At 36.2% G+C, this 26,479-nt stretch overlaps 1 protein-coding gene across 1 annotated transcript in view; it reads left to right on the forward strand.

Annotated features, from left to right (window-relative positions):
• The window catches only part of PHF14 (PHD finger protein 14), a 173,923-nt gene that overhangs the window by 84,609 nt on the left and 62,835 nt on the right, over positions 1–26,479 (forward strand). The window lies entirely within an intron of this gene.

Below are 26,479 nucleotides of genomic sequence, written 5' to 3' on the forward strand. Positions count from 1 at the left end.
CTGGCTCTGTTTTCTCCCCCCATCAGGTATTTATACACACTGAGGAGACTCCCTCTGAGCCTTCTCTTCTCCAGACTAAATAATCCCAGCCCTCAAGGCCTCTCCTTGTATGACGGATACTCCAGTCCCTTCATCATCTTCATGGTCCCTTTGCTGGACTTGCTCCAGTAACTCCATTATCTTTTTTTTTTTTATACTGGGGAGCCCAGAACTGGACACAGTGCTCCAGATGTGGTTTCACTGGTACTGAGTGGAGGGAAAAAGCATATTTATTGTCAATAAAAAACTTAAACCATAAAAAAATAATAATTCTTCTATTGTGTATAACAGGCAAAATTTAGTTTCTTATAAAGAAACATTTTCCTGGAGTAAACATAGTGAGTCATTAAGGACACTACTTAAGGATGAGAAAGTAATTCAGGTATTTTGCTTATTAAATCCATGTCTTGGGAAAACTCCGTCATAGTTGTAGTTTGTAGTTGTAGTTTAAAAGGTTACTTCATTGAACAACATAATGGAGAACTACCAGGACTAATGCTTACAGTTTTCCATTAAAAGTTATATCTCTTAGTGGAGGGCTCCACTATGTAAGTTAAGACAAGACATCCACAGATCCAGCCTCTTCCTCTGATCTCTTTGAAAAGTGCCTTTTCCAAATGCTTTTCCAAATTCAGTCCATTAGAGTATGATCCCATCTAACAATAGCTTTCAGTGAGCGCTTGTCAAATTGCATTAAAAGAGCTGTATCTTCTAACGTAGCAGAGGACCGAGACACAGAAAAATCCCAAAACTCAGCTGTGAAGGGCTGTTTACTAATTATTCTTAATCCTAGAAAATAATTAACGACATCCTAGCTAAAACTCCATGCTTTTTCTTAGTTACAAATAAGGGGTTAGAAGTGCTAGGACAGAAGGTCTAGCAGGTTATGCTAGGAGAGTAGTGTCCCATTCCTGACAGATGGATAATTTGAGGGCAGGAGGACTGTCAGCCTGTAAGTTAGCCTTTGCATCCTTTCTGACGGGTAGTGGGGTACGCCACAGAGTGGGGTAGTGGGTGCAGGTGTTACAAATGCTCAGTTAAGATTCTCCCTTTCATTCCAAACTAAAGTGGGAATTACAAGAGCCAGCTTTCTTTGGAGTGATAGGAAAGCATTAAAGGTAAGGGGTTTTTTTCTTGAGTTCATTGAAGTTCCTTGAAGACTTGATCTGAATAATTTGTGGGAGTTAGCCATTAATGTCTAAGTTCTACCAAAACCATTGTGGCCTGTTTCCCACCTTGTAGGTAGTAGCTCATATCTGTGTGTAGGCTGTTAAGTATATCTGTGTGTGCACATTTGTCTGTTTGTTATCTGTTTGGAGTGGTCAGCGTGATAGCAAACAGTGTTAGGCATGTCCTATGCTCCTGTTCACTGTCATTTCCTCCAGATTCTTCTCTGAAAAAATAATGACACCTTAAAAAAAATCATTAGCCTATGCTAGCCCATTTGATTGATGGGTATTTATAACAGCATGTGTTTTTCATCCTGTGGGAAAGGAAATGTGAATTAAGTTTACAGTATATAATACTCGATACTTAAACATTTTTTCTTTTTTCAGTTGGTCCTGCTTACAATAGAAAACTCACAAGATTTTATTTTTGAAAGATCTCAGACTTTCATTTTGCAACTTGCGTTAACAGTATATGTATTTAGTTCTACTTAAATCTCTTATTGTCTCATTCCAGTTATGAATATACCGCAATATTTCATTCAAATCTAGTTTCACAGCTCCGTGAGATGCTTCAGAAAAAATTCCATGCTCCCTTCATTTTTGCATTTAAATTTTGTATTAAGCCATGTGTATGAGGTGATAATTAACTTTTTTAGTAAAGAAGAGTGATAAAATTTTGAAATTAAGCAGCACAATATTTTCAGTATAGATTAATCCATATTACAGATTTTTAAAGTACCTTTTCTCTGACAAATATATGTAGAAATGTTCATGTGAAGCTGGTGGGTTTTATAAGTTAAAGTGATAAGGTTGAAAACTTAACTCTTTTCACCTTAAGCAAAATTTATCAATTGACAATGAGCTTATAGCATATATTTAACAATTTTCTTGAAGAAAAGGAAAAAAATGTATCTGCTTAAATATTGCTGCAGTTGCCTTTTTCAGTAGCTTCAGTGTATTTAATGTTCTCTGCCACCCCCAGAAATGAGAATGTTTTTATATTGTTATTTTTCGTTTTGCTTTTTCATAAGACGTATGTAACATTTTCATTGTTCAAACAGAATTTCTTCTGTCTTGGGCACCAGAGCTTTGGAAAAAATAGTGCATAGCTTCTGTTGGTCAGTGTATTTGAGGCTTTGTGTCTCTTGTTATTGTCAACAAGGGAAAATTTTTTCTGGAATTCATTAGAAGTCATTGCTAAATAAGCTAAAAGGTAGTGTTTGATTATATTTCCTTTTTCAGAAGCATTTTCTTACGAAAGTTTGTTTCTTCTTTTAGAATGTAGTTTTCAGTGCATTTATTTCAAATTCTGTTTTTTTTTTTTTGTTTCTGAAGTAGTGGAAACTAAACACTCCATCAAGAATCATGAAGCGTAATCTCATCAATGATTGTATTATGAAATGCTGACTTACAGGCAGTGAAAGGAGAAATGGTGAAATGATCAAACAAAATGTCCATGACTGAAACTTAGCAAAGCTTACTCGCTGAAAGTTTTTAACTGGCAGTGGTATAGATGAAAGTTAGATATGCTGGGCAGTGGCAATTATTGTAGTACTAGAACCCATTTCTAGTTTCCTATTAGTAACTTTACTTACTTGGACTCAAAATTCTCCGTCTCTTGTGTATCTTTATTAGGCTGGATGTTTTCAGGCAAGATTCTTAATTTTAAATTAACTAAAATTCTTAATTAAAGATTTGGGTAAGTGTATTGTCTTGCCAGGTGTCGTGTTGTGTCCGTATCTCCCCCCTGCCCCGCTGTTGGCCTTTAAGAAGAAAATGAATTAAAGTCTTTGATCAGTGAATTGAATTTTGGCAAAGACCTCCTTTTCTTTCCCAGGCAGGGACAGCAAAGAAATATATCCATGTCAATTTGGTGAAATCTGGAAAATTGGAAGCCTTTAAGAATATTGTAAGAGGAATAGTTTCCTCGTAGCTACCAGTCATGGTTACAGCAGTTTTTAGATCTTTTGTCATTTGTGCTTTGAGCGTGCTGTGGGCCAGCTGAGCATGCTTTTATCCCTGCAGTTGGAGCACAGAGTTGCTACAGGACCTCCAAAGAACTGTGGCTTGAGAACAAAAAGTTCAGCAATGGTGTCAGTGACTAATAATTTGAAGTCTGTTTGATTCAGATGCAGAGTGGACAAATGCTAGATGAGAATAATAAAATGGGGCAGTGAATGTGGGCAGATGTGTAACTCCTTCTGGGTTACTTCAGCCAGCTGTCATTCACAGACTGTTGCGAGCAGGATGTACATAACTCGAGTACACAGGAATTACATACTTGTGGTGAGGACTAGAATGTTTCATTAACATTGTTTATATAATTACAGTGACAGTGTATTAATTTTGCACACTTAGAAATACTATTCTAAATGCAGAAGAATGTTGAGTATATGACTTAACTAATCAGATATATATTGATTAGTAATCCTCCATAAACAAATTTTTGATGAAATTCCATGTTTTAAGTTTTCTCATATTTTCTTTGATGTTATCTATCTTGACCAATTCATTAAAAAAATAGATAAAATAGTCAAGGCCTCATTTGGACTAATTTCATTTTCCTCTGTTCTTCAAGAATAAGTGGCAAAGGAGAGATTTGAGAAATGAGTTAATCACAGTCACAGATTCAGGCACTTTGTAATTTTCTCGAAATCAAATTCTTTAACTTCTTCTATCCATCATTTTAACCATTTGTATGTCTATCATTCCAGCGGGTTGATGCATTCACATTCTGTGTTGTTTTCTTCTTGAGAGGAAAAAAAGTAGGGGGGGGGGGGGGGGGGGGCGGGGGGGGAGGTACTAGGGCCTTTCAAAATGACCATGACCATTATTAAGGCAAAAGGCCACATGTATTATCTGTAGTTCCAAAGTCATGCAGAATGACATACAGCCTTATTTCATATTTTTATCCCAAAATTAATGCTCTGAAGACATAAGTGTATATAGTCGCATTGTTTGAAATGCATTTAAAGCTTTTTACTAATTGCTTTTAAAAGCAGTGTCATTTCTGCCTGGTCTAAATGCAGAGTTTGTTGCTGTGTTGCAGAAGGAACTGTAATGTGGAACAGATCTGGCTGGAAGTGCCCAACAACAGCAGTAACAAACGTTTAAGAAACTGGTAAAATTGAAAAATAATTTGATTCACCTTATATCCATCGTGGCATAGGGTGAGTCATCAGTTCACCCTACTGGTTTGTTTTGCTTTAGGTTTGCTTCATATAAATTTTACTGCCAAATTGTGATATAATGAGAAGATATATATTCCAAATAAAATATTATTTTCCTATGTAAAAAATATACTGCATCTTCTGATTCAGTTGAAACAAACCACACTTCACACTTCATCTGCACTATGTTGTTGATATATGTGCTAGAAGTAATATACACAATAGAGAAGTAATAAAACGTACAGTTTTGTGGTAATGACATTGTGAAAAATCTGCAAAAGCTCCTTTACTTCCATTTTTGTCATAATGAAATAATTTTGTTGAGGGATCTTTTTTATATTATGTGAGAAAAATCTTAAGTAAATAAGTTACAATGTACATGATGGTATTATTTTGCTGATTTATTCTTTTTTTAGTTCTCATGGAAATGATTTATATAATACTTAGCACAGAGTTCCACAAATAGAGCATCTTCTTAATAAACTTCTATCAAACTTCTGGCATTGCCTTAAATGCTATTAATTGACAGATTTTTTTCTGTAAAATACAACTTTTTTTTTGTCATTGCTTATAAGATTTGTTTATGAGATCTTAATTTTATCTGCATGCATGCACGTTTTCAGCTGTGGCAAGAACAAACATGTTATAAAAACTGTTTTTCTAAAAATATTTTTTCGGAGGTGCTGTACGATGCTTTTTGTGTATAGCTTGATTGTGATACAAATGTAAATGTATCTGGTGTTTATACATATTGGTTAACTTCTGGCTTAATTTGAAAAAACTATTACTAAATATTGCATGCTCCAGAACTAGCTTGAAAGAAAACTGTAATTCCTGGTTTGGCGTATGTCAGATTTATTTTTTAATTAGTCCTTTTCCACTTAGAGACCTGTCATTTTTGGTTTAGAAAATTTTAAAAATGAAGACTGAAAATGAATTATGAAATTATAATGGAATATATGAAATGTTTGCTTTGTAACTTAAGCAAATATATTTTGAAACATTTATTTCCAGCCTTTCTATATCTATCAATCAGTTTGAAAAACTTTCTGGCTTTAAAACAAACAATGGTCTGTGCAAGTGAATGCATTACATTTTCTGTACTTCTCTGACTTTATATTTTGTTTGTAAACTCATCTGGGAACTTTTTACTTAGGCCATTTCATGTGTAAAGTTTTTTATTGCAAAGTTGTAAATATCCATGAATAATACTAGTTTTCTGTTGGTTTTTTTTTTTGATGGTTACAGATATGCTTTAGATATGCTCACAGATATAAAACTTACCCACATAACCTTTCCTGACTTTTACTTGGTGAAATGTTTATAGTGTCTAGGTTTCAGTTGAATACAAAATCATGTTTCAGTTAAGAGAGCCTTTATTGTGACAAATACCATTGAATTTTAGGATGGTGTCAGGGGCACAATGTTTTACTATCTGTGCAGAACAAAATTGATTATAAATTAGTCTTGGACACTACTTAGAAATTGGGTATTGGCATGTGAACAGTCAGATGCTGTCTGTAGGAGAGCTGGGAAGCAAATTTCCTCTTCCTTGTAACTGACAGAAATCCACTACTGACCCAGGCACTGGACATTGCAGGTTTTTTTTCAACATAGCTGCTTGCCATCCTGATCATAGGATTCAGCAATACTTAAAAATAATGGCTGACGTAGGGATTTCTAGTACCTGGAATGTAAGCTTTTAAACTATCAAGAACAAATTATCATACTTCTTACTTGACTGTTTACATACAGCTGAGTCCTGCGTAGCCACTGAACACACTGCATCACTCGTTGTAATGAAGAAGCACCTGCTCACGTCCCCTCTGAGCCTGCCAAGCTGCAGGTGGCGGCTGTGAGCCCATGGGATGTCACCAGTCATGAGTGAGCAGTTTGGCTGTGCTGCTGGTGTGGCTCAGTCCCTCACCTCGCCCCGTGGCGTCCTGTTTCCCAGACTAAATGAGGCCAACTTGCTCAGCCTCCCTTACAGGCTATACGCTGGCTGCGAAGCAGACTTTTTTTCTCATGTCTTGAATTTGGTGGCCTGAAACAGGCTATGGGGCTTTAAGCACAGTGTCATTAGCTCTGAGGAGAGAGGAATAACAGCCTCCCTTGATTTGCCAGTCCTGCCTTCATTCAATCATACGGAGTTTCACATTCATTTTAACCCCCAGGTCCTTTAAGCAGAGCCAAGAGGAACTCGGCCAGTTGCTTCTCGGTCTGCACTGATGGAGTTATCTCCCCTCCATGCAAAATTTCACTCTTCTTTGTGATGAACTCCATGATTCTCTGGTGGGCTAGTCCTCAACTTTCTCAAGCAAATTTTGGATTGGAGTTGTACTGTTCAATGTGTCAGGCACCCTTTCTAACCTAGTATCACTCTGAAAGTTGTAGAGCGTGAATTTTGTCTCATTATGATGATTTTTTATAAACTTTAGTAGCCCCAAAATCACCTCTTGTGGTACTTCGGCTGTTGTTGGACACCATCTAGATCTCAGTCTGTTGTCTGCTGCTCTTTGAGTCCAGCTGGCTTTTAACCAACCCATTCATCCGGCCTTGTACTTCGCTTGGTAAGGAGAATGCTGTACGGGACTGTTTGAAAAGCCTTATGCTGAATACAGTTTGGTATGTTACCACCGCTGCTCTTCTCTGTTTCACATAGCCAGTCATTTCATCGTGGTAATTTCAAACAAGACCAACTTGTCTACCCTTGCTAAATCTTTGCTGAGTGCTCTGGGTTACTTTCTTGTCCTTCATGTGTTTGAAAATGGTTACTGAGAGGACATTCCCCTTGATCTTGCCTGGGGCAGGGGTGAGGCTGGCCAGCCTGTGATTTCCTAGGTCCTACTTGCTACCTTTTTTTTAATGGGCATGTCTTAACGCACTAAGATGGGCTTGTCTTGGCATTGTTCAGTTGTTGAGCTGCCTTGGTTGTCAAGATATTTCTTGGATTTTACACAGGACCCTGGCAGAAGTAACAAGCACCCCTTTCAGAACCATCGGATAATCCCCATGGATTGGAATATATTCAAATAGAGTAGACTCTGACTTGTTGCTTTCCTTCCTGCTGTTGGCTGTCCTTTTTCCCATCTCATGCTGGTAGGCATGGAAGCCTGAGAGCAAGTGTTCACTGTGCAGACTGAGGCATTGAACACAAAGGCACCAAGTACATCAGCTCCTTCTGTGTTATCAGTTGAAATCAAATCCATATTTTCTGTGAACTTCCTTTCACTGCTAACATTCTTGTGAAATTACTCCTGTTTCTCATTGGATCTGTCTGGCGTCTGCCTTCTGAATTTTACCATCAATCATTTTGTATATTTAGTTCAGTAAGAAACTTCTTGCTTTACCAAACAGACCTTCTGCTGGATTTGTCGTGTCCTGTACAATGAGATGATATGTTCCTCTGAGCTCTGAGTAAATTTTCTTTTAAAAATCATACCTCTCACATTTGATAACCTTCCCTTTCATGATAGCCACCTGCAGGATTCTGCCTAGCAGTTCCTTTGACACAGGCCAAGGTTTCCTCTTCCAAAGCTGTCATACAGCTTTTTGCAGTCTTCGTTATGAAGCAGTAGTACATTCTTCTGTAATTTTTAAACTGTAGCAGTGATAAGCGACTGTACTTATTACACCTCCCTTTGTTCTCTGAACACAATGTTCCAATAAGCAATAAAGTTTCAGTAGTGCCATTAATCTTCTCAATCTAAACTATAAATAAAACCTAATCTTAATTTATTTCTGCGTTTCTCAGTCTTAGCAGTAATTGTACCACAGATTTTGACCTGGGCTATGATATACAGCAGCTTGGTAAAGAGGTTCCACATGATGCTGTAGAGGCTTGAATGGCTCACAGTAGAACCATTGCAGTGTTAAGGTTTCCAGGAGTGGGAGTTTTGGGAGGAAAAAAACCCTTATAAATGTCTTGAAGAAGAGATTGCATTAAAAGGGAAGAAAAAATACCCATCTGTTAGCCCTGAATCTGTGTTAGACTGAGCAGACTAATACAGTTACATGAAGCCTGTTACATATAGCAAGACATCACACGCTTATTATTAGAGGTGTGCTTGGCAGAGCAGCTGAACGGGAGACCAGAGTTCCTACTGTGGCTGGTTTTGTAGCACTCAGATAGTCATTCTTAGATTTTAACATATTGAAGTCACACGGAAGGTTCTAAATGCTTTGTAGATATCAATAAACCATCAATAACTGATGGCTAACTTAGTGGCTTAGGCCTGCATTTTCATTAACAGGAGTGTGAAAACCATGCAGACCAGTGACTTTGCAGCTCCTTTAGAACCTGCTGGTGATGGTGAAGTGTTTAAAAAAAAAGAAAAAAAAAGACACTGGGGTGAAATTGAGATTTTCCTGTCAGAACTCACCTGTCCTCAGGGATAAAGAGCCAGCCCACAAAAATAACTTCATCTACTTCCTTGTAAAAAACAAAGAGTAGTAATAATAGTAGTAACAACAACAATAGCTTTAGACTTTATTTAACATACTGTAAGGGAAAAACTTTACATCCCACCATTTTTGATTAAAAAAGACTCCTCTATTAATTTTTTAGTATCAAGTGAATCTTAGTCTATTGTATTATATAACTGTGCTAATTAAACTATTTCTCATAATTAAAATATTTCTCACAGTATATCATAATAATGAGCAGTCAATGCCAGTTCTGTATTTGAAAGAAGTTTAGATTTTTATTTCCAATAAAAGGTTTGATCTGAAAGATTAATAGTATGTTAATATATTTATATAGTACTTAAGGAGTACACAGTTCTCACAGTAACAGAAACAATTACAGTGACAGACAGTACCCATAATGAAAAGAAATTGTATGATATGTAGAATATTTTTATTGAGTTCGTGCCGTTGACTGACTTTACTGATAAAGTTTTAATTACACACAGTTTATGCAAGAGACAGTTTTACTGGGAAGATACCGTGTAATTGTTTTCCTCAACAGAATCCAAAGCCCTTTTAGGCTGCTTTGGGAACAGGCAGGCAAAGCGGCTGCTGCTGAGGGCTGGGTTTTGGTGTCTCTGCAGGTATTTCTACAGGCATGTCTGGGGTGCATGCTGCTTTGGAGCAGCCTGGACGTTCCTGTCACTATAGATACATCAGAACTCTTAAAACTTTGAAGTATATAGACCAAACCTAAAAAAATGAATTACAGCAGAACTTGTATCATCTTCTATGATACAAGAAGTTGGGAAGGCACTGACCAGCAGTTGATTTGTAGCTCCATTTTCATTGTTAGGTTATCAGAGGAAAGCTCATGGTTTTGTCTTCGAGCCAGCTAGTCATGTTTAGTTGGTCAAGCATGTTTTGTGTGCACAGACAGCCTAAGACTAAGGCTGGGTGAGTAAATGCCAGCTTAGTTCTGCAGTGAAAGTGTTTTCCTATTTTTTTGTCTCACTGCATTCCACCTACATGAAATAGAAACAAAAACAACGGGGAAATAAACCCCAGTCTGTGTGAGGAAATACCGTGTGGCTTTTTTGCAAGGCAAAGTTTTACTTTACAGATCATATGTATACTTATGTAGAGTTTCAGAAGTATTTTCAAAATGACATTTCAGTTAAGAAGAATGAAGTTTTTCTTTAAAAGACCAGCTTTTACATAATTCAAAATCAAAATATTCTGTCCTTAAATTGTTGTATACTTCTGTAGATAAAATAGCTTTTTTGATTTCTGTGCTTATATTGTCTTTCCCTTTTTCTTTTGTTACTTTGACATTTTTGCATGTTAAATCCGTCTTGTTGGGTGAAATAATTGAACATATTGTGTAACTTTGCTGTCAGGATAGATGTGCATTTAATAAGACTTCCCACCTGTTTGCTTTCAAAACCAAAGTAGTGTACAAACTGAGAAAAACTAAGCATGTGGTAAAGGCATTACACTGGAGATGGTGCATTACGCTGCTGAACTGCACTGTTTCAGGTCAATTTTAGTTGTATTTTGTCTTGCTGACTTTTGGCTTATTTCTACTAATGTTCCATTGATAAATTTGCCCTGCATCACACTATGCTAAGGATGACTTTTAGTCTTTTAAACAGGAGAGTGAAAAGCAGTTTAGTGTGCTAATTATTTTTTTTAAGTATAAAATTCTGGTTTACATTGAAACTGCAGGCTTCATTTCTTTTTTGCATCTTCACAAAAAGCTTCTTTGTGAAGCAGTGGCTTTTTTCAGGCAGCAGTTAGGCCTTACATTTAGATTTTATATTCCAGTTACTAGTCATTCATTCATTAAACTGAGAGACCTTTCATGAAAATCTGTTTTGTAATCTTAAAAAAGTTGACCTTCCAGCTACATGATGCCACATCCTGATTCAGCTATCATTTATCTTGTAATGCTGATTACATTATTCATCAATATTCAGTTATCCAAGTATCTGAAAAAGATCACTTCCTCAATGAGAGACAAAGTGACTCAAGTTGAAGCAGTTGTACTGAATTTTGGAGAAAATATCTTTGTTAAAGAATACACTGATACATGTAAATCAGTTGGAGTTTGAGGTGCACATCAGTGTCAGTGTTCCCCTTAATTCTGCTGAAATGTAAACAAAGTGTCCGATGTTGTTAGTGCAGCAACCTACATGAAAAGGAGCCAGGGATGGTGGCCCACTCATTTCCCTTCGAGGCTTTTTTAACACCCCAACTATGCCAAGGTTTTTTTCTTTAAAGTTTATGCTGCTTGAAATTAAATTTAATTGTGACGCTCCTACTGGTACACATCTTTTCTGTTAAAACTATTGTAAACCAGACTTGTATGGAAAGATACAGACATCATCATATCCGTGTTTATAAATTTATTATGCTCATTGTGTAGCAAGCAGGGTTTTTCTTCTTTCAAACTCATCTAAGTACTCAACTGTAAAGAAGTACACTCTGTTACAGTGTAGATTACGTGATATTGTGCAGTTGGGATTGAAAATTAGTTTTGTACTGTCATGTGACCTTGTGTTATACAAGCCCTAATGCAGCATTTTTGTTATTAATAATAATCGTAATAATAATTATGTTCTACGACCTGTTTTTCTAACTCCATAATGAGTACGCTAACAGCCACAAGATTGGTTGAATTCATGGGTTGGCATTCAGTTGAGTGTATTTTTTGTTACAGTGAATACAGAGATTAAATTTGAAAATGCTTTCCTTGTGCTCATTCAGAATAGCAGGAGGAAGGAACAGTTTTGCTTTAAGTGGAAAGGGATAGTCACTCTTTGCACTTGCACACTGAATCAGATAGAGACAGCTGCAGAGGGAAGATATGCATTGCAAAAACCAGATCAATTGGATTCAGTCACATCCAAATGAAATTACATCAGTCAATAACCTTCCTTTCAAGTTACTGAAATCTTCCTGGCCCAAATTTCTCTTGTCAGGTTACTGAGTTTTGCCAATGATTAAAGTATCTTGAAATTGCTTCGATAACATCAAGGACCTTGTTGTGACAAGGTCTGTAAAGGCAGTCTCTTAAAAGAGAAAGCTGGGTTTCATGTAGAGTATTGAGTGTATTGACTAAATTTTTTTCATGGGTTCTCAGAAGCATGTATTCACAAAGACAGTGCAGAATGAAGGAAAATGACACTTAATGAAACCATTTCACGTATGTGATACCAGTATTTTATTTAATCTTTTGTATAGGATATGTCATTTCTTCTAGGCTTTGAAATAGTTTGAAAATGTCTTCTTGTTCTGAAGTGGGCATAGTAGTACTTGGAGAACGGAATTCTGTAAATCTAGACTACTGTTAGTCTTATTTGTTTACCTCAGTCAACACATTTGTGCAGTGACTTAATTGTTGCTGTTTATACTCCGGTGTGCCAGTTATTAAAATGAAGCAGGGCTTTTCTATTCCAGTGGTACCTCTGGTTCTGTGATGTTTTGTCCTGCAGATAACTTTTTAACAGACTAATCAGTGTGTATATTAGCAAATAGAAACCTGTAACCATTCAAGAAGCGTTTATTAATATTTATGACTTGATCAATACTGAGAAGGATGGAAGTAATTAACAGTGTCTAGAAGACACATTGCTCATAATTGTTTTGGGGGTCTGGGTTTTTTTCCCCCTACTAAAGAGCTCTGTAACTCTTATCCACTTAATGGAGCTGTGGGTACACATTAATTCCTGGGACCAAGAGGTGTATCTTGAGCAGCCTGAGTTTTAAAAATATATATTATGTACGTCACCTTCAGATGGTTTAGTGTTTACTGCAGATACGGTTCCTTGCCTTCTGAAATTGGTCTTTGTCAGCACTTCATCTGTAATTAAATAGCTCCATTTTCCCTCTCTTTCATTACCATCTTACCTCATTAAAGTTTTTCCCAAATACCTTTTCAGGCTTGACAAACCTACCCTGGTGGGAGAGTTCTAATGTTTCAGAATTGGTAAGATATGCTGAAGCATCTTCCTACCTTCAGACCTTAGAAGATAAACTGAGCTTACATTATGGTTGCAAATGTATCTCACTTATGCCCATTTAGCCGCCAGAAACATTGTTCTCACAACAAGTATTTAACCTGATGAAAGCAAGTATTAAAATGGCTAAAAAAGAACAATGACCAATCCTGCTAACATAAGCATTATGTTTGGCTGCATTTTGCACTTTCGGTAACTGTTACACAAATGAAGAGGGCCTTTGGCAATTCCAGTAGAAAATGTTGAAATAATTTGTGGGGTTTCTTGTGCTTTAAATTTCTCTGAAAAGGAAATTTGCACTTATTCATAGACACTCCAATTACATAAAATCTTCTTAACTGAGGAAGCAGATTACAGCCATATGTGTTCAGGGAGGAGGGTGAGAGAAGTTGATGTGTTTCTCTCCCTTTGTACCAAAACTTGAGAGGAAGTGCTTTCATAGCTATTTTTGTCCTGGAATGGAAGAGAGCTGGGAGAGAACAGCTAAGGACCAAATCTGTAACTGAGAACCTTCCTGTTGAAAGCATCTATTACAGCATTACCCGTGATGCTTTTTTCTATCTGATATTTGTTCCATCGATAGAATGATGGTGAGAAAGGAAAGCAAATCTGTTTTGCTCACTGTCATTTCAGATTTTTGTGATCAGTAAATCCTTTTCCCATCTAAGGCTGACAATGCAATTTCAGATGTTGCAGGCAGCTCTGGGTACTTCAGTCAGTAGAAACTGGAGTGGATGTGTAAGAATGGGAGCAGTTCTTTGGATGAGAGAGTGTTGGGAAGTGCTGTGTAGGGGTGGGAGAAAAGCAAAAGCCGAGAATAGAACAGGAAAAATGTCTTCAGTGTGGGAGGTCCCAGGAAAAATTTTAGTAAGTAGTTCTCCAAAATCAATAGTCAGTTATCAGATGAGTTTGTAAGTTAAAAGCTTAAAAAACCCTATTCTATTTATCCATTTATATTCTTTTGTCTTTTACCAATCTGTTGCTAATTAGAACTGTGTTTAAACAGTCAGTAGTGATTCTTAAACTAAATAATGCTTCAGAGAAGAGAGGGGTGAAGATAATCCTTGTAAAATGACTCTTGTAAAATAAATCATGTCAAGGTAAATTTTAAAAACAGTAGTAATGAAAAAAAATTCCAACCATTTAAAAAGCATATTCCCTTTAATGTATCAAAAAAAAAATCTTTAAAATTTCTTGATACATTATCAAGAAAAATGCAATACAGGGAAATAAAATAGAAATCGCCAGTGCAGGTATTGGTTACTTACGCTTCCCTGGATGCCTGTGTTCTTAGAGCCTTACCTAAAGTACTACAAAAAATTAGGATCATGGCTTTCCTCTGTAGTCACAAGTTTCCTCTGTGAGCCTTGTTTGTCTTTTTTGGGTTTTTGTTGTTTTTTTTTTTTTTTTTTTTTTTTTATTTGTGAGCTTATTGTTAAAATGCAACTTACTATTTTATGACTTCAATAGTGCAGGTTGTTTCATACATAAAAGCATATTTTTACATAAATACCACTTTAATATAAAACCATTTATAAATACAAATTTCTAAGTACAATTATAAGTACATATACATAGATGTGTGTACATATATGCAAAAGCTCATTTTGAGAAGCAGAAATAAAAACTTGTATTGAAAGTATGGATAACTGTATTCGTGTCCAAACCTTGCTAGCCCAGAGAGGGCATAGCCCGTCACGTTCTGATGATCTGACTCTGATGGTACGGTTCCAGCTACTCATACTGTTGCTGAGAGGATAGAAGTGGCACAAAGACCCTGAGCTTATCTCGAATTGTTCGCTGATGCTACCCTTCATGTTTCAGCACTTGATTGTGTGTCCATGTCAACCTCACCCACCCTGGGGTGATCAGAACAAAACCAGTTGCACTCACTAAGGGAAGGGGATTGATTATTAAAAGTAGTTTATTGAACAGCTCAGCTTATCTTTGGTTTTCTTATACAGTCCATTTTTGAACTTTTTTATTGTGGTTAAGGATACGTGATTTGAAATTCTAATCATGTTCTGAGTAAGAGATGAAGTGAGAATTGCAGTGGATTTGCATATACTGCTTCCTTTTTGTCCCTCTAATTCTTAGGCTCAAAATCCTTACACTCAACATTAAAAATAGTTTGCAAAGAGCTGTTGTTGGTATGTGGGGCAGCACTATGGCTCCTGTTCATCAGATTGTTATTTTTTTTATTTTATGAAAGTATGACAGCAGTTTAAATTTTGTTTTTATTTACAATTCTACTTTAATACATTTTAAAGTAGAAAACAAAACAAATGCAGTGGAGACTTTATGTAGGTCTTTTTTAAAAAAAAACTGATATGTATTTGATATGCCAGCACAGCTTAAAGACAACATGGATTATTTTTTTCTACTTAAAATCTCACAACGCTATCAGTGACATTAATTTATTGTATTTCAAGTAGTTTTGAAGAGTTTAAATGTAGGGAATCTAGACTTTAAAATTGTATTTATTTGGGGGAAAAAAAGCATCCTTGAATAGTATGTATGTCATGAGAGTGTCAAAAGACAGGAAGTACAAGTAGGAAAAAAAGCTGTGAAGACTTTTGAATTACTGCCTCAAAGACATTGTTTCAGAAGTGACTAAAGCTTTCTGTGTACTGAATTACTACACTGCATTATGAAAAAAGCCCTCCCATACTTACTGCTTCCCAAATCCTAAGATTTACTTTTTCTCAAATGCTGTTCTATAAAACAAGCATCTTTTTAAGGTTGTAACACACAGCACAACAGTACATGTTGTTTGTGCTTGTCATGTAGGCAGTCCCATGGCTGCATTTGTGTGGGTTTCAAATCTGAAGAAAATGCTAGCTTCACAATCAAGCCTACTTGTATTAAATTGTTGCTTTTATGATTAAAAAAGAAGAAAATTTTCTAGGCCTTTGTTCTTTGAGCTGTATCGAGAACAAGTTTAAAGGATGCTATACTTAGTTTAATACTTTAACACATAGAGACTTGGAAGTTTGGTATGAGTATCTTTAACTATTTGGATCTGAGCGTACATATTGCTTGAATTTAGTGTGATATTAAAATGTTTCATAAGACAGAGCAGAGTTGCTATGATCTTTCAATGTTAATATTTTTTTCTTATCACTTTACTGTGTAGATACCCTTCATGAGACACAACTCTGCCACAACTCATCCTCGGAGGCAATCGTGGAAACCTTTTATAATATGATTTTTAAATGTGGATAAAGCTCTCAATAGAGTACCTAAAGTAAAGGAGAACAGCTACCTTGTCTCTACTATAAGCTTATTATGACAAAAAGTTGAGTTTTCTTGTCAGGCTTGGATAGAATGTAATGGATTGGTTTGTTATTTGGACTGACAAGGTAGTTAATTTGCCTGATTTTTTTTTTTTGCACTAATCAGGAACATTTCGTTTGTGCATTGTTGAAAAATCCCGGATAAATGTCTTGTCAGAATTGTCCTATTAAGTAATGTCTTTTTCCCCTGTGCTTCCGTTGGCAAATGATGTTACACAATGCTTGGATTCACTGAAGAGTGACAGAAGCCTGTGGGACTTAAATATTGTGCATTCCTCTATGGTGATACCGAATGAAATAAGCAACGGTTTGCCATCCATCTGCCACTCTACCTATACACAGTTTAATAAGAACATTTCTATAAAGAACACCATGTTGTATATAGACCTTAGTGCAAAAAGGATTGTTTCCTAAGGGGTGGGGGGTGGGGGTGGGGAATGTTCAGTGATAATGAGACCTGTAAAACACTTGAGACTTACTATTCTGAAGGAATAGATTTGCCACGGAAAAATTGATTTTATGCTTATTAGTATGAACTAATTGTTTCTGACTTCAGACACTTGAGTGAATACTATACCTATATTGCTTTCTGAAAAATTTTTAAGATAAAGAAAAATTTGAGTATATGCAGACATTTGTTTTATTTGGCTTACTTCTGTGGCAGTGTTGAGGACAAGCTTATCTCCTCACAATACAAATATGAAATTGTTATGTAGATTGGGGAAGGAATGAAGAAATGATCACACAGCGTGACAGCTGAGATCTTCATCTTCGTCCGTATATATCCTGGTATATGCAGACATAGTATTTTGATCTACAAATGGTACTGATCCAGTTCTTAAATCTACAGTAGCAGTGTGTTGACATCTTCATTGTTTTCATCTTGAACTTGCTTGGAAAAATTCTGCTCAAATGCAATCACACTTGTAACTTTATGGCATATAATCTTTGAATTTCTTGAGATATGGTGGTTTTTGTCATCTATCAAGGCACATTTCCATTTGAAAATATTTTTTAAACTTAAGAAAGAAATTAAATGCTGTAATAAGTAATAGGAGAAATATACAAATTTGTGTATACTTATCTACAAGTCATAACTTACCAGGGCATTTCATGTTTGGATATTATATTAAATAAAATTAACCTGATGTCTAACACGTCGTTTTGTTTTAAAAAGGGGGTGGGATGAAATCATAGTAAGATTTTTGTCTGAACTATCATAAATGCTTACCATTCTGTATTGGCAGGGCACACAAAGACACCTTAAAAATAAAGAAATTTGCACCAGGAAATAGACATTAATGCAGGAATCTGATCTTTAAGGTCCATTAATCTGTTTTAGGAGGAAAAGACCAAGTTTAGTATCCACTTGTCCAGAATTCTGAAAGTAAAATGCTATATCCAAACACTGTTCTAATGAGGGGTAAAAAAAGGTGTTTGACTGTACATCATGGTGTGTTTAGGGGGTAAAAAAAAAAAAGGCAATGTTTACTGTGACTTATGATCAGTTATTAAACTAACACACACAGGTTAGGTATTGTGAGTAGGAGAGAATGATAAACGTAGCATAGCTTGGCTTTACAAAGAATTTTAAAATATTGCTGTTTTGTGACATTGTGCTAAATAAGCTAGAGAAATACTCTGTTAATTAAACTGCAATAAAATACGTAGCTGATTAGAAAAGTGGACTAGTTACCATGGACTCGCTGTCAAATGATATTCCACTCATTGGGTTCCACTCAGGACTCTCCTGGATTAGGTATTGTATTTTTGTGTATTAGGTGCTGGAATAAAATGTTTGGTTACGTTTACAGGTGATGCCAGTATGATGTGAGGGACTACAGTGTTAGAATTAAAAATGAAATTTTAAGAAAAGCGTGCAGTGCAGTAATGGAAAAGGCATATCACTGTTTAGTGCATGATTATGATACAAAGAGTAACTATTTAGAAGACATAACTTCACAAAAGAAGGTATAGGAGACTCTGGATCACAAACCGATCATACCTGAGACGTACAGAGAGGTGTTACATTTACCACATGAAAGTACTCCTGAATATTCAGAAGACTGGTGTCCCACCTTTGGAAAAGCCTCAGCTAGCATATTCTGTCCACTTTGTTGAGAAATAATATAGAGAAAGTCCAAAGCAAACTGAATTGAATGATAAGAAGACTACAGGAGACATAAATGAACAAAAAAGCTTGAAATAGTTGGATTTCTTTAATTTAGAGAAGACTGGGGAATCTGTCTTCAAACAGCCTAAATTGATACACAGATGATGAAGAGAGAAGTTGCTGCAAAGAGGGGGAAAAGTTGTTCTGCAAATCCAGTCAGACCAAAAATAAGCTAGATTGTAGCAAGATGATTTGGGTTAGGCAACAGAAAGTTTGTTTCTAACAAGAGTAATGGCACTAGAGAAGTTTGTTAGGAAAGTTGAGTAATCTCTGCTCTTGGATGATTTTAAGGGAAGACTAACGTGTGTTAAAAACTGGTTTTGTTGGTACTCTCTTGGGCTTGTCTGATACCCTAAGCCAGGGGTCCTCAAACTACGGCCCACGGGCCGGATACAGCCCCCCAGGGTCCTCAATCCGGCCCCCGGTATTTACAGACCCCCCCGCCGGGGGTTGGGGGGTGAAACCAAGCAGCCGCAGATGACTGCCTGCCACTGCATCCGTGTGCCGGCCCCCTGGTTAAAAGGTTTGAGGACCCCTGGCCTAAGGTGATTTCCTGCTGTATTTTGTAGGCTTTTTTGCTAGTACAGCTTCTTTGTAGGATTTTGTTCCTTGGCACTTTTGACATCAGGTATTAGTTTAGTGTTCAGGCTCTCACCTGCCCCGTATGAATCCTTATGTCACGTGCCTCTCTCTGGAAAGGCAGATGTTAATACTTGATTTTTCACCTTTTGAAAGAAGTTTGAAGGCAAGATTCAGAATCGTAATGGACTTCTCTAGTAGTTCACAATACACCATTCAGTATAGTTATTAGTCTGAATGCCTGAGAATGGCGCTATAGATGCAATCGTGTTACATCTAGAATGTACTTCAGAAAAAACTAACGCAGCATTTGGTAATAGCTTTCTTAAATTTTATACTCTTCAGTTTGTCAAGGGGGTTATCCTGGTTCTTTCAGAATTTCCTGGTTTTCCCAAGAAAGAAAATATTTTGGACTTTTTGGGGGACTGTAATTTGTGTAGCATAATCTTAATACATGTCTTGGAGGCATTGTCTTCACAGAAATACTTAATTTAAACTTAAAAATACTGTAAATATAAGCTTTATACAGTAGCTGTGTAATATTAATGAAAACAAACACATTTGACATAGCGTTTACATCAGTGTATTCCCCTTATATATGTGGGCCCTTAATGAATTTTGCAAAATAATTTATCAAAGCCATGTGTTTTATAGTTTTGAAGTACTATGAGAGAGACAGACAGAAGTGAACACTTCTTGCTGAAAGGAAGCTGTTCACATACAATATATATATAAAAAATAAAGTTTCTTTATAGTGTTCTTATTGTGTACATGCAAACTAAATTTCATGAAACAGATGACTAGCAGACCATTCAGAAAAGATCTGGATTGCATAGGAACGTCACATAATGATAGCCAGTTCAGATTCTTCCTTATCCATAAATAATGAGTGTTAGGTGTTTGGATCTGGGGGGATTGTTTGTTTGTTTTAGTATTAAAAAACATGAATTAAGGAGGAGAAGTGACAGTTTTGGGTTTAGAATAGTAAATGTAGTTACACAAATGTCTGCCAGATTATTGTTTATTTTCTTTTGCTCATTTGTGGCATAATGGATTGACACTATTTGTCAGTTTTGTTAAAATTAAGTATTCAATATTTAGGTTACATGATGATAAGCATCTTGGGTGGGGTGGGGAGTAGAAGCTACATAAAGTTGTTTTTTTGCTTTAGAATTTATAGGTAAAATGTTTTGTTTACCCTTTTGCTTTAACGTAGAACTTCCTAGAGGTCAAAGCAATAGAAATCCATGCTACATACGGGATTTTTAAACTTACTTCATGTAGCAGATGCTGGAAGTGTAGCATAGATCCTCTGAGTGAATGAAGGCTTTTCCTCAGGATTATTGTACACTAAAGAGAAAAAACCAGTAAATTTAATAATGCACTTGAGTTTAGACAGAAATTTGAGTAAGTTAGAGGCTGTACAGTTTCCCACATCCAAAACCGTATAGGTACTTTATCATAAAACTACTGTTAGCTAAAGAACATTAAGCTTATCCTGCTCTGTCAGGACATATGTCCATCTTGCCCATACACTTGTCATCATGAGTAATAGGTAGATGTAAAAAACAGAATGTAATAATCATCCTATGTCTGGTATATTCTCTCACGTTTCAGCAATAGCCATGCACCCCTCTCTTCCAGGCATAACAGAAGAGAGTACTAGTCTACTGTCTCATCTAACATTGTAAACTATGGAAGTCAGGGAATTCCTTTTGTATGCTTGCATTGTACCTGGCGTAATAGAAACCTGAATGTGGCTTTTAATTACTTGTGTAATACCGTAATCGTTATCCATCCCAGAAAGAGTGTTTCATTTACTTACATCAAAATAACGAAAATATCAGAACCCAGAAAGATGGAGGTTGGAAGGAACCTCTGGAGGACATCTGTTCCAGCCAGCCACTCAAAGCAGGACTGACTGCAAAGTAAGATTGAACTTTGAAATTAGATCAAGTTCCGTAGAGTTACATGCAGTTGAATTTTGAGCATCTTTGGAGATAGAGGGCCGTTCAGGATATCCAGTACCTGTGTTTGAAGAGGCTATATAATTGGGCTATATCCTGATTTATATTCAGTATTATATGCATGTGCAGTCACATAAGAATTTTAGTGCTGGAATCTGCCACGGTCCTGATGGTGAAGTCACCTAAAACTTAGCTAACCTATGTGTAAAGACTATTATCCTAGTGCTGTGTTTCTTAAAACTGTTCTGTAAAACAGAAACTCCCAAGATTACTTTACCATCCATTTTTAGTTGTTATGCCACTTCCAGGAAAGTGTAGATACTGGGAAGCGAAAAACGAGCTTTTTCCATTTTATTCTTAGTATGTTTTTCTCTTTTGACAATATTCTGCCTAAAAACAGGAGTTACTAAGGAGCTAGACCTTATATTTTAAATTAGAGCCCAAATACAGTACTGCATCGCTTCTGGTTTGTGCTGAGCCTGTGATTTATCACAGCAAAATGAAAGCAATTTCTGTTGGAATCTGTGGGGCTAAATTGGAGGGTTCTGGTGTGGAATGGCAGGATAAGATACAAAGATGTATCTTCACTTATCTTTACTTTGTTCCAAGAGATGTCAGAAGAGAAAGCTAAAAAGAAAAATATTTCTTCCACATATTCCATAATGAAAAAGTACTATGGTTTTGGGCTCCTCCCTCAGTAAGTAGAATAAATGTACTTTTTGGACATCATTAATAACAGCACACTAAATATATGATTATGCAGTTATTTCACCATTAGATCTTTAATTAATTTTATTCTTTAAATAAGGTCACAGGACAGTGCCTTCTTTGACATTAAGAGTTGCTGATATAACCCATCCCATAGTATTCATTTCTTTCACCAGTAATTTATCACTTCTGTGGTCTGGTTGCAATTAAGGCACCACAGGAGCACTCCTCACCTTCTCCAGTCCAAAGTCAGTGAGTTTGCTTCTGCCGTTTGAATTCATTTGAACTACATCAGCTTTCTCTGTGGTTTTTTTGGGGGGAATGTTTAAATGCTCTTTTCCATTGGATCTATCACGCAGCCACTAACAAGAAGCAAAATAACGATAGTGCCTTAGACTTAGGTGTTAAGTTGTTCATCTGAATGCAAGAATGTGCTGCAATTTCAAATGAACCCCCACATATATCTCCAGCTGCTTGCAGTTTCAGAGTGGCCCAGCACTTGGACGCTGAGGGATTAAAGGGGAGAGGGATCAGTGCCTGAGAAGAAACACCTGTTCCTCAGGTGTTAAGAGCCTTTAGTCAGGAATGGGGTCCAAAACAAGGCAACACGGAAGGATGCATATCGAGAATTAAATCCACACAGATGCTGGAATAGCCATCGTGTTGCATCCCCCCAGCTAATGGGTGAGTGAATGCACACCCATCCCACTGCAGTTCTGAGAGTTTAAAAGTTCTGAATTAGATTACTTCTGGTTTTGTTCTAATTATTTCAAAGTTTGCCAGAGTAAGGCTTATATTACAAGTTCTCTGATTTTAATGGTGAAGATGATTTGGCAATATGTATCAAAGTCTTATCTTTTTTTCCATTAAAGTAAATCTTTCTAAGCTGTTGTGGTGAATAGGGAGTAGTGTGTGTATATATAAATATATATATATTTTGCAATTTTTAATTTTGCTCAACATGGTACCTTTTGGCATGACACTGCAGACAGTGTGCAATGATGTGTACATAAGTGAGAGATTTTCTGTAGTCTCTGAAGCATATTTGGAAAGTTGTATTTAAAGATTAGCTTATTAATGTTGTGTTTCAGGGACATGTAGGTAATTACTTCTACAGCTATAGATGGGTGGTGCCGTCTTGTGAATGCAAAATAGGTTTCTTCGCTCCGGCTGAATCAGCTCTTTGTGGTTTTCAGTGATATTAACCAGTGACTTACAAATATGCCAGTGACGAGCAGGCTTTGCATTCACTGTTCCTCTGTAAAAGCACAGGTCCTTTTCCCCAGTGCTTGCAGGAAGGCTTCTGCAGGCCAACTGATAAGACTCCCTCCTGTGCAGGTAGATGCAATGTAATGAAATTGGATGTGTGTGCTGGGCTTTGTAAATAAAATGAGATTGACCCCAGCCATTATCTCATTTATCTCATTTACATTGTAAAATCAGTATCTACACTATTGATTAGAGCATAATTAGTTAATTATGAACAGGCAAATGCAGAGTTATGTAGGGCTTGAGCACAGCCAGCTGTACTGCTAAAAAACTAATAAAAACAATCCAAGGGCATGAGCAGATGGAGATCACTTTATTAAAGAACAAAGCAGACGTATTTCAGGTATGGAAATGCCTAATCAAGCTTTCTTGCTGTGAAGATGAGCTGACCTGCATTCTGTACTTTTATAAGTGAAAAATGTTTTGGTTTACTGTTTTTTAATTTATTAACCAACTCCCTTCAGAATTCACCTTTCTTTTTCACACCCCATTTTCTCCGTGTATAGTGGGTATATATCTATCCTCATTAATTGCTGGAATGAGGAACACAGTAATTTCTAATTTTGATGCATAAAGTAATTTCAGGCTTGTTAAAACTTTGATAGTAAGCAATTAACTGTCAGAGGTAATTTAGGAGGTTAGGTTAACTTGTCTTTTTGTGGAGCTCTGTTTTTATTTTCGCAAAGTTTTTGGTACAACTGCTGGCCAGGCCACTGAAGATGGTGCTGCGATTAATTGCATTTGTAAATCATGTACTTAACCATGAAAAAAGTTACCCACAAATAACAGCAAGATAAAATATTTGTTAGTTTAAGGACTGGTTTGAGCATGTGACCTTGAATCCATGACCATAAAAATTTTAACTGAACCTTTAAAATGGAGGAAGCAGTTCCTTTCCCTTTCCCCCTCCCCAACCCAATAGATTAACTTATACTATTAAGCCATCTTTGGGATGGAAGTGGGTGATATTTGTAAATGACAGTGCTGTGTGACTCCTTTGCTCTGCAAATGTCCATATTGTGATTGATCTGTGAGTGCATTTACTGAAAGGCTGCGAGACTGTCAGCATGACACCTTTTGTGACCCAACAATTTCTTTCTCTAATTAAGTTGAAAGTACTCCTTATTTTGTGTGGTTCGCTTATTTTCTGACAGTGGGTTTTCTATCATGTTGCTAGACAAAATAACACAAGTAATAGCATACACTTGAGGGCTTAATCTCATTTTACTAGTCCCATTTTAACCTAAGTATAAGGTTTTTCTTTCAGAATTAGGAATTAAGAATGCCAGTTCTGGTTTCTGTACTGTGATGTGTGTAAGCTTCACTTTTTGTCCCAAGTCAGTCTCAGCAGACAGAATTTCCAGACAGCTAGGGCATCGTCTTTAGCCAAGGTACAGTGTATATTTATCAGTTTTCCCAGCATCATGCTCTGGGAACTTCAGAATCAATGAATTTGTGTTCCACAGTACAGAATTTGTATTCCAGTAAAAAGCAGTGTGAAGGAGGTGTTTAGTATAGTTTCATTTTTATCACTATGCAGCTTTTTATGTTTTGATAGATGAAAATACACTTTTGTTACTTTCATTTTTTCAGCTGTGCAGATGCAGATAGAAGCTATTAGTATCTGAAAGGTTTCATGTAGGTATTTTTAACTCATGCTAAGAAAATGCAATTTTTCGTCCACCAAACTAAACAGCTTTGAAGTGATAAAAATTAATGACAATAAATATTAAAAACATGCAGCTTTAGAACGGCGCCTCCAGATCTGTATTTAATTTCATAATGTTCTGGTTATTTCAACTCAGCCTTGCAAACTCCCTCAGCATACTTCTGAAACGTGGCTGAAGGTACAGTCAGGAAATACTGCATTCTGGATACAAAATGGACAAGATGTAAGAAGAGATGGCAAAGCATAAATTAAAAGGAGAAACATTTTCTTCTGAACGTGTAAACACTTGTGTTTATAGACAATCACTTCAGAAAAAATCTAAATACTGTGTAAAGTCAGGTGTAGATCTTAGGATTAAGCTCTGAAAATACACTAAAACAGTCAGAAATAGTGTGATGCTTTATTTTGTGTTACTTAGAGGATCCCAAACAGTTTACAGGAAGGCAGTTCTGATAAGCACTGCTCAAATGCAAGCACTTACGTGAATAAGATTCTAGATACAGAAATAGGTTAGTAAAAATATATTCCTTTACAGATGAGAACGTTGAGTCTCAAAGGAGGCTTAATCTTTTGCTGAAGGTCATATACACTGTTGGGATGTAGGAGGGTAACCTATTTCATCTTGCCCGCTCAACCTTTTTATTATTTTAATATGCCTTTCACAAGAAATAAAATGGCATATATTCCTGATTGTAAGTAATATATTTCTACTTTATAATTAGTCTGCCTTTAAAAAGGGATAGTGTTTTCCTTTTTTTAAGTATTTTCTTTGTCCTGGAATTAGATCGAGTTATTACTAAACAAGCCCAAGGATGTAGATTGGAAGATGGTATATCCCATTTTGTAAAAATACCAAAACCATGTCAGTTCAGGGTTGCATACTGTGGACAGGTAGATTATTGCTTTTAATTTCTAATTAGCAGAAGGCAGTACATGCCATACCCTTACCAGTGCTCATGTCTTGCATACAGTTGCTAAAACCAGAAGGCTTCCCTAGCAAGCACAGCCTTGACAGCAAGGACAAAACTATTTACTTGGGTTGAACAATCACAATCGGAACATGGTTGCTTCTTTTTATTTCAAGATTAATCCTTGAAGAAAAGTCACATGAACATTTTCTTCTGTTTAAAACAGCAGGGTGTTCTGTTAGTTGAACCCTCTTTCTGTGATTCACTGTGTGTTCTCTTGATAAGTTACATCCTTCTGTCTTTGATCTGATGATGTCTGTGCCATGCTATTATTGCAATTTTTGGACATATTTGTGTTTGTGTGTTTTATGGAAGTGAAAATAAATGGCCAGGGAAGCAGAGAAAGAAAGTGTACAGGTTTTCTTAGAAATTTTGATTTTTAAACATCTACTCTATTTCTTATTTTTGGATCATTTATATTGGCTTTCATTCAGAGTTTAAGGGCATTTAAAGAAGAAAATACTGCAAAGTAAATTTGAAAAAAGTTCTGGTTTTTCATATAAAAGAATAGGAGGGGATGTGCAAATAAAGTGAAGTTCAGTAGGATATATGAAAATCTCTTATTTGTTTCTAAAAATCTCTTTACGATTTTAAGCATGTTATTGTACTAATTTAAAAAATCCTTTCATGAAGCACTTGTATTTAGCATTGCCCCAATGACGGTATATTAAGAATAGGTGAACAATATCTATGCTATATGTTTTGAGCTCTTTATGGGGACCATACATAGTAGAAAACACTAATGAAGGGTTTATTAAAAAAGAACATAAAATTGTGTGTATGTAGGGCAGTTTTGTAAGTTAAATATCACAGTGAAATCCTTTTAAGTTAATACCCCTTTCCAGAAAATTAAAAGTGAATCAGAAAATATTTTTTGCATTTTTTTATTGACTTCGTAGTCCTTGTGTAAAAAATATATTTGATAGCTTTAAATTATACTTGTTATTGAATATAAGCAAATATTTCACAGTTTTTCTTGAAAAAGTAGATGCAAAAGGGGTGTCCTAAAACTATGAAAAATAGATATTGTCATTGTCTAAAAA

The sequence above is a fragment of the Falco cherrug genome, chromosome 4 (assembly GCF_023634085.1).
Source record: "Falco cherrug isolate bFalChe1 chromosome 4, bFalChe1.pri, whole genome shotgun sequence".
Lineage (NCBI taxonomy): Eukaryota > Metazoa > Chordata > Aves > Falconiformes > Falconidae > Falco > Falco cherrug.